Source organism: Apaloderma vittatum, unplaced genomic scaffold (genome assembly GCF_000703405.1).
Source record: "Apaloderma vittatum isolate BGI_N311 unplaced genomic scaffold, ASM70340v1 scaffold4850, whole genome shotgun sequence".
Classification (NCBI taxonomy): Eukaryota; Metazoa; Chordata; class Aves; order Trogoniformes; family Trogonidae; genus Apaloderma; species Apaloderma vittatum.
In genome coordinates this window covers 236,813-252,690 of record NW_009693915.1, presented here as the reverse complement: position 1 = coordinate 252,690, position 15,878 = coordinate 236,813, and the positions used below count along the sequence as shown (strand labels likewise).

The 15,878-nt window shown below is 39.9% G+C and overlaps 1 protein-coding gene across 1 annotated transcript in view; it reads right to left on the bottom strand.

Annotated features, from left to right (window-relative positions):
- SPOCK1 (sparc/osteonectin, cwcv and kazal-like domains proteoglycan (testican) 1) overlaps positions 1-15,878 on the bottom strand; it is a 268,007-nt gene that overhangs the window by 15,369 nt on the left and 236,760 nt on the right. The window lies entirely within an intron of this gene.

Here is a 15,878-nt window from a genome sequence, read left to right as displayed (position 1 = left end):
GCTGTGCACCCATTCTACATTTTAAATGCCAGTTCTTGGAACACAGAGCAAGATTTTATGCCATAGAGGCAGACATCCTTCACAGGGCAAGCCACAATATGTCTTCTCCAATTCACTGCACATTAGAATATTCCTCCTTTCACCTTATTGAAGAACAATTGGGTCCCACATCTTGTCTTCCCAAGTTAAACTCACTGCTCCAATGACTGCAACGAACTTGCTGATATCTTGTGGCTGTGATGAGTACTTGTTTGTTCTCACAAGGGGTTTTGTTGGGTCAGAAATAACTCTGAAGTTAAAAACAGGACATTGTAGGTTTTTTATAAGTGGAAAGTTTTCCAGCATTTGGAAGGGGGGGAAGAAAAAGACAGATTTTCTCATTTTTCTGTAGTTCCGAAAGTGACAGATTTTCCTATAAAAGACAATCATATGAAGATCGCTATCCCACTAAGGGTGAGTCCAGGTAAGGAAAAATCAGGTCTTAAAGAAAAAAAGCCAACAATTAGTGTAAAATAAATGGGAGACGATGCAACATTGAATGTAAAGTGGCTTGTGTTACTGAAAAAGCTTATCACTTTCTTTTCGTACTTAAACGAATGCTATATTTTACTCATTGTAAACTATCTTATCTTTGCAAGTCAAGATAAAAATCTAAGAGTGATAGGACTTTTGAGCCCACTGTGGCATTTCTTCTATAAGGAACATCTCATGCCGCTTTTGTTCCTTGGCTGTTACTCACAAAGAAAGTCTTTTATCAGAGAAAAATCACAACAGAAGCAATAGCAGAACAAATTCCATCATCCTGCCTCTAAAAAGCCCCCATCGGGAGACGTTGCCTCAAGGACTGAGGTGGAAGGAAGAAAACTAATTTTATAGGTAATAAATATTCAGGAATTAACTGGATCTAAACAGTCGCAAGCAATCTCTTATTTTCCTAATTTAGATCCATAAACATAAAGAGAACCATAAACATAAAGAAATTTCCATCATGCCCTGATTTCAACAGGAGCTGGGCATCTAAATACCTGTAAGGAGTGATGGAGATATTCTTTTACATCAGATGGGAGGTGCTGTTCCTCTATTCCCTGTTGAATTTCCATCAGCTGATTTTCATCAGACCTAATTTTTGCTAAAATATTATTAGGCAACTCCAGCAACACAAGAGTCCATAACAACCTTCTTTTCAATAACGTGCCTTCACAAATGTTGTCTGAGAAGGAACATACAGATAATGGTATCATCTTTCAGAGTTAAAAGCAGGCAGCATATTTTCTTTCCTTCTGCCAAGTAGCCTTGTCTTGTCCTTTGAAAGTCAGTTTTGCAAAGGTAAAAAAAGGAGAAATATAGCACATAATTAGTAGGTGTGGTTCAGCCAATAACTCATACATGACAGGTTCTCCACGTATTCCAAGTATTTCACAAATGCATCTCCAGTCACAACCTCGCACATAAACACAGCTTTGACTTATCAAGTGGGTGAAAAACAGAGGATTTAGTTGTCCAAGAAATCAGTAACACAGTTTTATTATGCAAAACGGATAGTTATTAAATATTTATTGTTGCACACGACATCTATAGGAAGCCAAGTCTGGAAATCTGGACTACAAACACCCACTCCTGTGCCCTCCTCATACACTCACTGTGCCTGCTGTGCAGGTAGACTGAGCTTCACAGAGTTGACAAGTCACAGAAAAAAATAAAATAAAAGGAAAATATCCTCTAGGGTTGGTTTTATATTCAGATTTGTGCATTTCTGATTACAAAGACAACTCTAGACACCACAAAAACCTAAAGTAAGACAAATGCTGTGAGGGTTACTGCATCTGCTCTCCAACTCGCGATGCCATCCCACCTGTGCAGGAGCTTGGGGCACCTCACCTCCTCTCCCAGCTTCAGCACCAGGCAGAATCGCCTTCCCCGTGAGCAACGAATGTCTCTGAAAAACATTCTGCACAGCAGTCATTGGGTTTAAATTGCATTGACAGGTAATTTGAACCCACACTTTTAAATTGCAAGAGAAAATGGGATTGTATGTGGAACAGAAGTAATTAATTAATGGTAAACCAGACTTGAAACGATTTCTCTGTGTAGTGCAGCCAATCAAACATGTCAGTATCTGTAAAATGCCATTCGTAATGAAGTTATTACTGTTTTTTTTTGCTTGGCTGTAATGCTAACCCTGTCGAGAGCCAGTTTTACCATATACATTCCTACTTACATCAACTCTGCCCTTACCCAAGTGCTGCACTCCAGGACCTACCCGAGGGCGGTTCTACCCTACGGCCCCTTGCGCAGACACAGGACCTCTCTCTGCTCCCGTCCCTCCCTGAGAGTATTTCTCTGGATTTTGATGGAGCAAGGGTAGGCTTTCAGCCCTTTCTATGCTGTAGTCTCCTCAAAGATTGCCTCGCTCACTCACTCTCAGGTCAGTCTTTAAACGTGGACCGTGGATGCAGTTTTCTCTTGTTTTCACCGACAAGTCCACAAAATGCCACAAATGCTGCAGATTGCCTTTGGAATTTGCCCTGATGCATGACTTGACAATAAGCCCCAAACTGGAGTTTTCTGCATTCTCGAAAGTGGTTTTTTTTTGTGAATAACTGAGGTATTTCTTAAGTATGTTGCTTCAGGATGATTCAATAGTGGATATTATGTGGAGGTTCTCTCAGGACTGCAGTCTTTCTTCACGAGAATAACTGCTGTTTCTTGAGCAGAACAGGAACCAACTGTGCTGTTAATATGTGGTGAATAATAAATTTCCTCATGAGACTTCAAAAATTTAATTCAAAGGTCAGTTAAATTTCTATTCAAGTATTTCATGCCCTCAATCTTACTTTCTCATGCACATTGAAATAGAGGAAGTATTATTTTACGTTTCTTCTATTAAATTTTATTTTAATGCTACCATGCATGGTTTAAAAGATTCTGCATTGCTACCTAATGGAACTGCATTCTATTTTATTTATTGCATTTGAACATCTTCAGAAGTCTCTAATAATCCCAAATTTATTTGGTTTGAGATACATTCTTTTAAACACTTTAAAGTGGACTGACATTTAGAGGGCATGAGTTTAGCACAAAGTCAGGTCCAGCCTCCAGCTGGGTATCCAGGAATCAGAGCACTTAATGATTTACTCCTGGTGGTAGAGCCCATTAGTTACATATCAAACAATTAGGAAGTATAGCTCTGAGGAACCTCAGATGTCAAATCCTCCTATATAAATTTGCATTAGTATAAGTTACAAAGCATTTTTAAGAATCCTCTTCATGAAAAATACAGTGCAAACGTACCTCTTTACTATTAATAGAAGCTTCAAGTAACATTTCTCAGATGAGAAGGATAGGGCTGTGGGAGGAAGAAATGTGATAATGGGTCTCTTGCTATTTCAAGATCTAGAAGGAGAGAATACCGAGGTTGCAAACAACATGGATATTGAGAGGATTTGAAGCACTGATTAAAAAATCTGTGATGAAGAGAAAACACCAAGGGAGGAGCCTCTCCACAGCCTCTCTCTAGCAACTGAAATCTGTCCAGTGAACTGCCAGCATCCATTTAAAAGTGCTTGGGAAGAGACACAAGTGAAAATACATGCAAACGTGCATTCTCACTTCTGTGTGTAGTTTCTTCAAAATAAGAGAACCCAGCTTCAATTAATTTCCTCCACCTTTCAAAAAGGAGAAAAAAACCACACTCATCCTTGTCATTTTGGCAATGTCCCTGTAAGTTCTGCCTTAGCAGCTCTCTGACACCAGGTCCCCACGTAACATCACCTCCTGGATCCTCCACCGCTGATGCCCTTTGATGACACTCGTTCACAACCCACGACATTCCTGCATGCAAATTTATCCCCAAGGGTGAACCAACTGGTCCAGCAGTTATTTTTTCCTAACAAACTAAAAGCACAGTTGCTAAATACCTAGCAGAAAACATTAATCTGACCTAACGGAAAGCCATTAGCATGCTGTAAAGGTTTCAGTTTTTATAGGCATGCTTCCATTATGGACTTTTTCAGCTCTACAGATACTAATCTATACGCATTCGTGGTGAAATTTAACAGTATAATATTTAATTTCACTCTTTCGGGTAAGGACTTTCAGAAGTTCTCAGTGCCAGAAATCAGCATTAAAGCTGAATTTACTAGTAGAAGCATAAGATTAAATCAATACTGAATGTTCTCTCTCATGCCATTTTTACTCCAGCCTAGCAAAACAATATTGTAAAATCCCCAGCCACTAACAAAATAAGCTTTATATCTTATCCTGCAGTTAACTCTAAACAAAACTTTATATTAAGGAAGTGCATTACTGCGTTAATGTCTCACTTGCTGTCATAATGCTCTGGCACCACGTGACAAGCACAGAGTCCGTATTGCCCGGAAAAAAGTTACAGTGATAATTACAGCGCATTTCATAATAAACAAGCTGTTTATTCACCAGATTCACAAAACGCATGTGACACGTTTTAATGTCACTGCACTTCTCTGTTGTCTACCTGGCATGCATCCATTGCCGTATCATTACTATTGTTGTTATTATGATAATAATTCTTACCGATAGTACCTGTTACACGTGGAGTGACTGGTTCTTCAGGTCCATATTATTGTTATACAATACTAAGTAGACTCTCAGGTAGAGATTGAGGAGCAAATTCCCTACTCTTGGAATGCCCAAGTGGAATACAGAATCATAGAACAGTTTTGGTTGGAAGAGCCCTTCAAGATCATCGAGCCCAAACCTTTTCGTTGCCTCATCAACACCACTAAACCATGTCCTGCAGCACAACATCTATCCATCTCATAAACACCTCCAGGGATGGCGACTCAACCACCTCCCTGGGCAGGCTCAACCATTTCTGTACTGTGGAGGAAAGGAAATTTGAAATGCAGGGAAATAAAAAGAAAAAAAAAAAAAAGCAAGCAGAAGCTTTAAAAAATGCACATTTAGCTACTGAGGTTAGTGTCCTTTCCATGCAAAGCAAATCTGCCATGTCAGAATTCAGCTTAGAGACGTGACGCTAACTTTGAATCACCTGCTTAAAAAGATGCAAATGTCCTGCCACGGAGCAGAATCAACGTGCTGTGACTGAGGTGACCAGCCACGTAACGCGAATAAGAAATGCAAAAAGGCTGCAAGAGAGCCCACTTGGAGCTCCCTGAGCAGCAAGAGGGAGTGGACGCAGTCATGGACAGTCGCTCCACTGTTGCTCGGCTCGCCAGCAGAAAGGCAGCTGGGTTTGTAAGAGACACAACTTTTAACAAATGGTTCAGTCATTTGTCCTGTGAGCCTGGAGGAAAAGTCCATTTAGTTTTGATTAAAATGGGACACAGCACCAACCCACGTGACATTGCCCAACAGTGATATTACATTCCTCCAGTTCGAAATAGGAGAGCCATAGTTTCAAGAAATCAGAAGGAAAAAGGCAAGATCTCATTTTTGTATTTTTGAAGGCTAACACGACAAAGTTTTATGGCAGAATACATATTTTAAAACACTGTAATAACACTGTGTAATGTTTGATGTAAATGCATCAGCATGGAATTTGACAGGAGATAAAGCTCATCTTTTGTACTAAGTACAAATTTTTATGTTATTCTTTGTGTAAAAAGAAAATGTGGCAATTTTAATTGTGCTTCCTATGACAAACATCACTACATTTTCTCTCTTGTAGTTAAGTCAACAAATTATTTCTCCCTGCTATAATTATTTCTACATTACCACAACAGGCTTTAGAACTAAAGTAAAAAAAAAAAGAAAAAAGTTTCAGCTTTCAGGCTTCAGGTCTGCTCCCAGTCACGCAAAACACAAAGTATGTTCTAAAAACAGCTGCTGCAGGAGCTGATCTGAAGGTAAACATCAAGATAAATTCATTGCTCTGCTAACCCTCTCCTTCAAATGCAACTACACACATGTGCTTAGAAACCTGCGCACGTGTATGTGACTTGTAGATAACTCCGGGTGTTTTATTGGTGATATTCCGGTGATGCAATTGTGGCAATAATTACCTTCACACATATTTCGGCATTCTTGGTTGGAAGGGGCGACGCTCTAATTTGCTCTTTTCGCTGAGGCCTCGGGCAAGTTCTTACGACAATAAAAAATGAAGTATTATACCAATAATTTTATGAAGTAGAAACGAATGGATTGTTTGCTATTGCTGTAAGGAAAGGCATTGCATTCCAGACACGCCTCGCTGGTTTGATAAATGAACATCTTTCATTTAAAAGCTCTCCTACAGTCACCAGTGTTTCACAACAAAGTTCTACATGGGTACACTTGCCGTCCTGCATTTTTAGGATTCGCTGGCTATTCTTCCACAGGGTTGACACCTATGCTGATTGCCATCCCTGATCCTTCTGCCACTTGTTTTGCCTTGTCTTATAAATACAGCAGCAGATGCCAAGATCCTGCAGATCAGGCTCTGAGGTGATTGCAGGAGCAGCTGAGTTACTTGGGAAGATGAAACAGGCTTTCATCTGAAGCTTCCTTAAAATGGCACATTTAAAACACAAAGCTCAGCTAGGACTGCATAAACAAAAGATTGAGAGCTACAAAGCTCACTCTCTAAAGCTGCAGGCAAAGCGTACATCTGCTTTCACAGTACTTAATGCTAGTTCCTTTTGTGCTCGCATTAATTGTGAAAGCCTGGGCAAGTTCATCTTTGCCAGGCGCTTAAGAAGCCTTAAGGCTTATTTTAAATACACCCAAACTATAACAGTGCTGGGGGTCTGTCAGAACTGGGTGGAAAGGCTTGCGGGAGTTATGTCTCTTGTGATGTTTTGGCCATGGCGAGTACGAACGAAAAACGTTATCTCCTGCATGGTTCTTAGCCTCTCGAAATTAATTTGCCAGCTCACCCTAATGTTCTCATTCAAATTCTGTCATATCGTGTGGAAGGAGTAGACAAAGTTATATCAACTGAAAACCACACCAGAGCAAATAAAAATGTCTCACTGGACTTTTCCGGAACTTTGTGCTGTGTTTGGGATGAAAAAAGTCTTAGCAGAGCTGTCAAGCCCCCTCTTGCCTCCCTCCCTCCTTTCCTTGCTCTCTGGTTTTTACAGTCTCCCCTGAAGGGATGCCCTTGTCTGTGCAGACAGACGGACGCACCCAGCATCTTCTGCCCTGGCTCTCAGGGAAGATGCCAGTGAGCTGTAGTCGTGGCTTGTCAAGCATCGGTCAGCTTTGGCAACAGTGATGAATTCTTTGAAAAAACGAACGTTGGTTTGTTTTTAAAGCAGTGTTTACAGCAGACCCACAGCTCACATGAGAGGTTTTAACAGACACTGGGCTGTGCTGCTAACAGCTTAGCCCATATTGTACTCTTAGGCATTTAAAACAATAAACAAGCAAAGCTGAAAGAATAGTTAGGAGTAGAAACAAAACTCACTGGGGTTAAAATGAGGGAACTGAGGGATGGTTATTTTCAGGCGTACATAGTGTGTACACTTGAGTTTTAGATGGAATTGTTTCCTACAGATCTTCCAAAGCCACGCCTGAAAGCGTTAAGACAACCTGCTTTTCGCTACGTGCAGGAGGTTGGTTTTCTCCACTTTCTAGAGCTAAATTGAGAGAAATTTTAGATTCTGATCTAGAGCAAAATTGTTCTGAATTACAATAGTTGGAAATAACTTGAACTGTTGATGATAAGGGCAGCTGCTTGAGCTTGAAAGAGCAAAACTCGGGCAGTAAAATTAGTAATTTGACAGTGTTTGAGAAGAAGTGTGCCGATCTATTTATGTTCAATCAGAGAGGGGAAGCCACAGCTAAGAATATAAATTTTAAGATTATATACATAGAACAAAGTAAAAGCATAAGATGGTATCACAGACTGCCTATGTTAGAGCATGAGCACATGCAACACTTCCCAAAAAATAAGTTGAAAAATATGGTTATATATGAAATTAAATGTAAGAGACTTCCAATTTTTACAGTTCCTTGAGGAATCACATTAGGGAATTAGGGAAAAAAACCCAACAATGTCAGTAGATCATTGTTGTAAAGTCTCACAGTAAACAGAGATATTAATTATTATTTGATACCATGCTTTCAAAATGCATGATTTGTTGAGTTGTTCGCAGAACAAGTGATTTTTTTCACAGAGTTTGGTATTCTGACACTAATCCATCTCTGTAAGTTTGTTCAAATCTAAAATTCATGAGCTCCCAGACGGTTATGGGCTTTTCTTGTTAGTCTGTTTTAACGAGAAAAAAGGTATTATTTTTGTGGCCAGCAAGATCTAAATGCTGGTGTGTGCTGGACTGCTAGATATTGGTAATATTTGGGCTATCCACCCTTATTATAATGACCACTGCTGCTACCTGAAGAAACCAAGAGCAGGATATTGCAACAGAACTGCAAGAGCAGCACCCCTGTTAAACAGCCCACAGGAATCTATCACGGGGCATTTCCAGAGGGCCAGTAAGCACCGTGACTGATCAGCTTTCCTACAGGAAAAATAAACACCCTACATCCTTCTTGGAGTCCTTGCTGTGATTTAGGATACCGCCTAAAAGCTGTGAGAGTGACCCAGGAATTTATTAGAAAGACTCCTTTTCTTCCAGGAACTGGCATTCCATTATACAAAGAAAAAGGGGAAGATTCACTTCATTTTTACCGGAGTCCACCATCTTTATTCGCTTCCTCAGGGACCCTTGGAAAGTGATAGATAAATCCAATTTGCCCATGCTTGAGCAGGATAGAGAGAAGATACTTGTGAGTCAGCATACGCTAGCAGAAACTATTTTTCCTCCTCATTAACTTTTTTTGCACATCAGCTGATTTTTACTTTATACTCTGTGTATCCCTGTACTTATTTTCTGTGTTCCCTACTGAATGTTATCACATCTGATACCACCAGGGCTTCATTAATGTAAAATGTTGTCATGTGGTGAATTATTCCCAAATGAGAAAACACAGACAACCCTAGAAGAGAAAATGAGGAGTTGTTGGACAGCATGGAGCTAGGAGCATTTCAAGATATCCCGCAGGAATTCTTCCAGCAAATTGTTGGGAAAACTGATTGAAATTCAATAAGAAAGTGCAAATGAGACAACACAGCTCCCCGGTGACTTGCAGAGATCCCCTGGAAGGAAATCAGAACTCTCTCTGCATTACTGCACCTTGCAAAATCAAGAAATGCCTACGTACCACCAGGGAATACAGAATAGAAATGCAATTCAGGGCAATAGGAAACAATTAAGAGAAGGAGTAATTCTAGCGAGGAAATGCAACGTGTTTTGAGAATCAAATTTGAATGGGCTAAAGATCTGAATAGGATCTCACTGGAACCACTGCTACACCACTGAAGTGTCATTAACGTCACAGCAGAGGATGGCAATCAGGACATTAGCAGCACACTTGTCTGGGTTGGTTCATCGACGCTCAAATGCATTAACGAAGGCGTTTAGAAATAAACTTCCCCGCACAGGTGACTGTGAAGGTGAAAGAGGAGTCTGGCTTCTGGTTAGACAACCCCTGCAGTGTGAGCAGTAGGGACTGCAGAACTCCCCAAAGGACAGGACCTTCACTGGGGGTGAAATGTGGGAGAACCTCTTCCTTTACTCAAGATCTTGCATGGATTTAGACAGGAAAAAAATGGTGGAGCTTAAATTTTAATAAGCTTTGGTTTTTTTTCTGTCTGAGAGAGTCACTGATGCTTCAGCCATTATGGCCTCTGCTTCTGAAGAGCTGGGGTGCAGCACAAAGCAAACTCCTCCAGGATTAAAAAGAGGATAGCTAAGCAGAGCTGAGTGTCAGGGAAGGCTGTAGATTAAAAAAAAAGGCTCAAAACCCCACTGTCTATTGTTTACCTACTGTGACACATATCTCCTACAGCTACAAAACTACATTTAACAGTATAAGGAAAAGTACGAGATGAACATGCTAATGAGCACCTGGCCACTTAGATGCTGTGGGAATCAATAACTTCAAAAGGTACAGAATGGAGTTGCAAAAATCTCCTACTAATGCGTAGTTTGAAGAATCATTTAAAGAAATGTCAATTCCTTTCTCAGCCTTTTATGCACATTTGTGTATTTTTATACTCTTTTAGAGGGAGGACTAAGTTTTGTGTATTCAAGGATACGACTTATTGAAAATGTCTTTTTTAAAGTATTTGCACTACTAAAATATTTAACATCAAAAAAAAAGTGGCATGTGACATCAAAACCATACTGTGGCATTATGAAAACCATAAGCTGAGCAATCCTGAACAGGATAAAAATGCCTTGTGTGAAAGGAATTTGTGTGGTGTTTTTTTTTTTTTAAAAAAAAAAAGAGAGAAAGATTTGGAACCGTGGCTGAGAAAGCTTTGAAAGCAGCCAGGGTGACAAGGTGTATTGTAGGGTAGTCGTAAGCCTTTGTAGAAGCAATTATTATCATATTCCCAAAGCACAGACAAGCCTGTGAACAAAAAAAGCAAAGAAAAGGCAAAAAGGTGGGCTGGGAAGTAGAACCCTTTTCCCAAACATAGATGCTTACTTGCTGATGGCTTAAACCAAAGTGAAAACAATCCGTATACAATTTAAACTTAGGCTTTCTGCAGAAAATCAAATAGGTGAAACTGTACCTGCTGAAAAAAACGGGCGAGGAAAGAGCAGTGTCCTGGGAGGGGGCCTTGGCACTTGTCTGAACGTTGATCTGGTGTGGTTCTCCCACATCCATCGCCCGGCAGCCCGCAGAAGCGATTTTCAGAATTATTATTTAATCAGAATTATCATTTAATTTATTCAGAATTATTATTTAATCAGAGCGGCCACGGAGAAATGCTCTCAACGTGTTTGCAATTAACAGATTTTGTGAAAGGTCAAGCAAGGCGTCCTGTAGAACTGAGGATTTGGAGCTCCAGATAAAATTTTACGCTGCAAAGAGCAGCAGCTTTCCAGTGGCAGCTTTTTAACTTTGAACAGCCAGGCCACGCTTCTGACAGGCTTCTCCCTACAGAAATTTCTCCTCTAGTTAAACCAGTATTTTGCCCAGATTTTTTCCTTTATCAGGCTGTCCAGTTCATACCCAGTCACACCATACTCTTCCAAGTAGACTATGGGGCTGGTTCTGGTTTTCCAAGCTTCTGAATTTACTTGGGTGCAACAGAAAGTGGAGTCTGATTTCTCTAGGTGCAGTACACTGAGAGGCTTTTTGGATATATAAATGCTGTGCACATTTTAGATTTCATTATTCCTTTGATGCTCCTTAAAGATGCAAGGACACCTTTTCACACTCTGCCCCTTATGGTTTTATTGCATTTTTTAAGTTCGCTACAGAGCTGGAATGTACTTGTCTCATTTCGCTACAAGTTCTTGGGCATTAATAGCAAAACATCAAAATATCTGTAGACTTACGGGCCTCTAGTATAATACTCGCTATCCCTCTCATTTTCAGAAAAAGCATTCATTATACACATTAAAGGAACAAAGTTCCCTTATTTGATTATAACCTAATAACCACAGGCTGTTTTGCGTGTGTCTCATTGCAAAGGATTAAAAATAATTTTCTACTATGTGTGCTATGACTGGTCATAGCTGGTATCCACAAAGCTACACACTCAGTATAATTCTACTTGTCTAGTGGAAAGAGCCAGACACTATAATCACAATTACTACCTTCAGAATGATAGCATTCCCAAATTTCAGTCCTCTGCTAGCCAACGAGGTCACACGGCAGCTGATGGTAGAACTGGGTTGTTTCATTTTTGGGTGGTTAATTCAGATCACTTGGTTGATAAACTTGGTCCTGAAAGGACTCAGTAAATTTGATCATCAACTCTTGTTTAAAACGTCATCTGTGGAATGGCTTAAAGTATTGGTGTTAAAGCTGGATGGGTAAGTCCAAATGAGTAAACCTACACATGAGTAATACTAATTAAGGGTAAAACCTGTATGTGAAGCTGGAAAAGTTACCTATCAGGCCAGTTACAACTATTCTGAGTAACTTGATTTGAGGAAGTTTTAATGCTTCCCTTGATTCTACTGATAATCTTTCATCCAGAAAAGAAACACTTGGGCAGGTACACAGCACTTGTCATGGGCATCAACAGAGCAGTGTTTTGCAGTGTTATCTGAGGGGCTGGAATAAACAGTTGAAATACACTCCCCAATGACTGTGCCAATAATGAGCATGTAAGAGACTTGTACAAATAAGTTTAGGAGTGCTAATACAAACATTCACAGTTTATACTTGTATTAGGTATTCCCTTTTAGTAGAAATGCTGATATATATTTCAACAACCAAACACAACAGAAATCAGCCAAGAAAAAAATCTGCCGAATACACAGCTATTTAAATAATGACATTATTTGTAACTGAGAAAATTTGCTTTGAAGTTGGCTAAACTTTTGTGGAAGAAAGCAGACACGAATGATCTGCTGGTACTTCCCACAGTCTGACAGTTGGAGTACTGTTTTATCAGGACACAGCATTTCTTTTATTCCATGGTGAAGGTGAAATGCATAGAAAGAATTACTTTATATATAGATCAAGTGGACTAGTTGAGATTTATACTCACAAAAATTAGACTAGGGTAGATATCAGCTCACTGCATAGTATTTCCTTGGCTAACTGGTGGTTTGGAAGTCAACCCAACATTTTCAAACTAAGCTACAGCAGTCAGGACAGTGGGGCTGTGCCTCTTGTAATAAGCACTTCTCCACCCTGTTCCCACATAAAAACAGTATAAAGCCTTCCAGTGTGACAAATGGAAATTCACACTTCTTTCAAGTCTCAAGTTCTCAAATATTTTTACAAATCAGTTTGTGAAAATGTTTTGTTAATTTGCTGCATCTCCCAGTAACTAACTGTAAGAGAAATACATTTATAGCATTAAGAAAATCTTAGAGAAGTCACAGGGAAATATATTTTTTTTCTTCTTCCCGAAACCTTCACTGAGGTTGGACTTGAGTATCCCTGTAACAAGTGAAGGACACACACATTCACTTCTTTGCATAGGAGGCAGAATAGCAGAGCTACCCCCAGACAAGTAGTGTAACAGGAGCCTCCTTCAGCTGTCGAAAAGGCAGGCAGTAAAGAGAAAAAATCACCCTTGGCTTCATACCCACCTGTCTGTAAAAAGCACTGCTGAAAGCCCAATTATTTTGACAGATACCGAGGAGAGACAAAAAAATAAGGACTTATGTAAATTATAGTGAAAGAACTAAATGTATTTCTAAAAGTATCTCGGGAATTTACAGTAAATAATGCTTTCAAAGGAAATGGTAATCAGTCTGCATTGAAAGCTTCTGATCTTAGCATCTTTACTTCAGATCATATTAGTACTGTGCATCATTACAAGAATGTGTTCTTTGAAGCATGGGTACTCTATCTTCCTGCTATTCATCATAAATACCCTCTCTGTGAAAGTACACTTTTCCACCGTGCACACATTTTTCTTTCTAAGATTCAATTCATTTCCTAAAGAAAAGTCATGCAGAAATCAATCTTGCCAGTACAAGTTCACAAGGCCTGATTCATTTAACAAATGATTTATTGACAACTGTGAGATAGAAAATAATGGAATGTTGTTATTAAGAGGAACGTTACGCATTTCCAGCAGTGTATCTAGAGAGGGTATATACAGAGGATGTTAAAATTCTTTCAAGAACAAGTGATACATTGTGAGAAGAGGAGAGCTTGCCACAGTTAATGGCTGGCTTCCAGCTTCTATTCCAGCACCCTCTTTGTACTCACAGCTAATGCTATCGCATTTCCTGCTGATGGTTTCATTGAAAGCTTGTAGAAAAAGAGATGAGAAAACAAGTGTCCCTTTAGAGAAAATTTAATTTTGATTGGTATCCAAACATCATCAGTTCTTCAGAGAAAATGTGAAGGTTCAACCAAAACTGCATATGCAGCTGCAGACCACAATGGAGTGTAGTAGTTACTGGTTTGATAGCTAATCTGGGAAGTTATTTATCTAAGAAGCATCACACATGGGATTAAACACTTCTCCCCCTTCTTTCTTTCCTTACTGTCCACCTTCTAGCAAGAGCAAAGCAAGCAGTGTCTGCAGTTCTCCAGGCTGAATACACCTTGGATGTAGATACAGATCCTTTTTACATTCTACTAAACAAGACATGAAGAAAAGAACCAATTCCCTGCACTACACATTTATCTACATATTCCACAAGCACGGTGGCATCCTAGGGTGTCTCTTCTAAAAATAAAGTTTTCCCCCAAGCTGCCTTCTGCTCTCATATCCATCATGACTAGAGCGATCGTATGTGACCTTCAGCATGATCAGCACTTTGGTGTCCCCAAGTCAGGTATTAAATCACCCAAACTTTAGTTCAATGGCTCCTGGAAAATAGCCTGAATGTCAGAGGCTCATGCTCCTGACTCAAAGTACATGCACACACCCTGAGCAGAGAGCACCTCATCCTAGCCAGGAAGTCACAAATGGTTCTGAAAATTTGCTTGACCTTGAGGACTGAGGAGCTGGAGTTGAGCTCGAGGGAAATGTCCTCTCTGCTCCAGAGCTGAAGCCCAGAAGCCTCAGGGGAGCTCAGCTCATCAGGGCTCCTGGAAAAGACCATTTTAACTCCTAGAAAGCAGCAATGAAACATCACTGTGCTTATGGAAAAGACAGTACCACACTGGTCCTCAAAAGACTTTGACCATTAGCCAAATTTCTAGAGTCCAGCACTGCATAGGTGAGGAGTTGGCACCCCTGAAAAAGTCATCATGCTGAACGCTACACAACCATAGGAAAAAACAGCTCATGTATGAAAGAGTTCAGGCTCAGATTCTCTTTTGGAAAAGTAAAACAAACCCTCAGTCCTTCTTTGTATTCCTGGAGAAATTATCTGACAAAGAGAAGAAAAGAAATTATTCCTACAGATCTCTGAAGTGCAAAAAGTGAGGAAAATTTAACAGGTTTCATCAAACACAGATGAAAATAGAAAATATATTGAAAACATACAGTTGAATCAGATATACTGTTTTCCACTTCATAAAAAAACAAAAACCAAAACAAACAAGAAAAGGAAGTATTAAAATCAATTTCCAGAAAGATAATTTAAACCCAGAGCAATAAGTTCCTTCCCTACCTATCAGTCTGCAAAGAGGATGATTTAACTGAGATCCTCAAAACTGTTGTAACAAAAAAGCAGGAAAAATCTGATGAATTCAATTGTACTATATTGCACTGTCAAAATCACACAGTAAAAATGCTAACTCAGCCCACAAGGCCTTATTACTGCACAACGGAATTTCAGAAGTAATTAAAAAAAATCGCGAGCACCCATATTTCATGCAAAGAAGTCTATATATTTTCCTACAGCAGAGAGATGCTGAACACAAAATCCTTGAGATGTGAATGCAGGCACTAGTGTATTTACAGCCAACAGTCACCAAGCAGCAGCACAAAGCATTAGTCTAAAGAATTTCTTAAAGACACCCCAGAGGTGGAGGTGACCTGTCATCTGTCACCAGGACACAGCTCGGAGGCAACACAACTTACTGCAATGAAGTATTTAGTGGGGAGAAGCTCAGCGCTGGGGTAGCCTGCGTAACCTCTGTGAGCCAGCAAGCAAAAACCCAATAAAAAGAACAGACTCTTTTTTTGGGGGTGGGATTTACTGCAGACATGAGAGATACGTTATATGAGCCAACATCAGGGGACAATAAGACCAGGGAACAGAGGACGTCAGGTAGGGTCGTGGAGGGGAACCTTGTGCCTGGCAGTGTCTCACAGCTCACGAATTGGTTGCTCAGTTCCTGACCTGGTACGCTTTCAAACAAAAAATTATTGTTTTCCCCTTTCAGTACCCTCTATATGCACTTTTTAAAAGAAGCAGAAGGAAAAGGACGCACATAATTCTCTACACATTATGTTCTATGTACAGTATGATGGAATATGTACGCACGTACAGCAGATGGGAACTCTC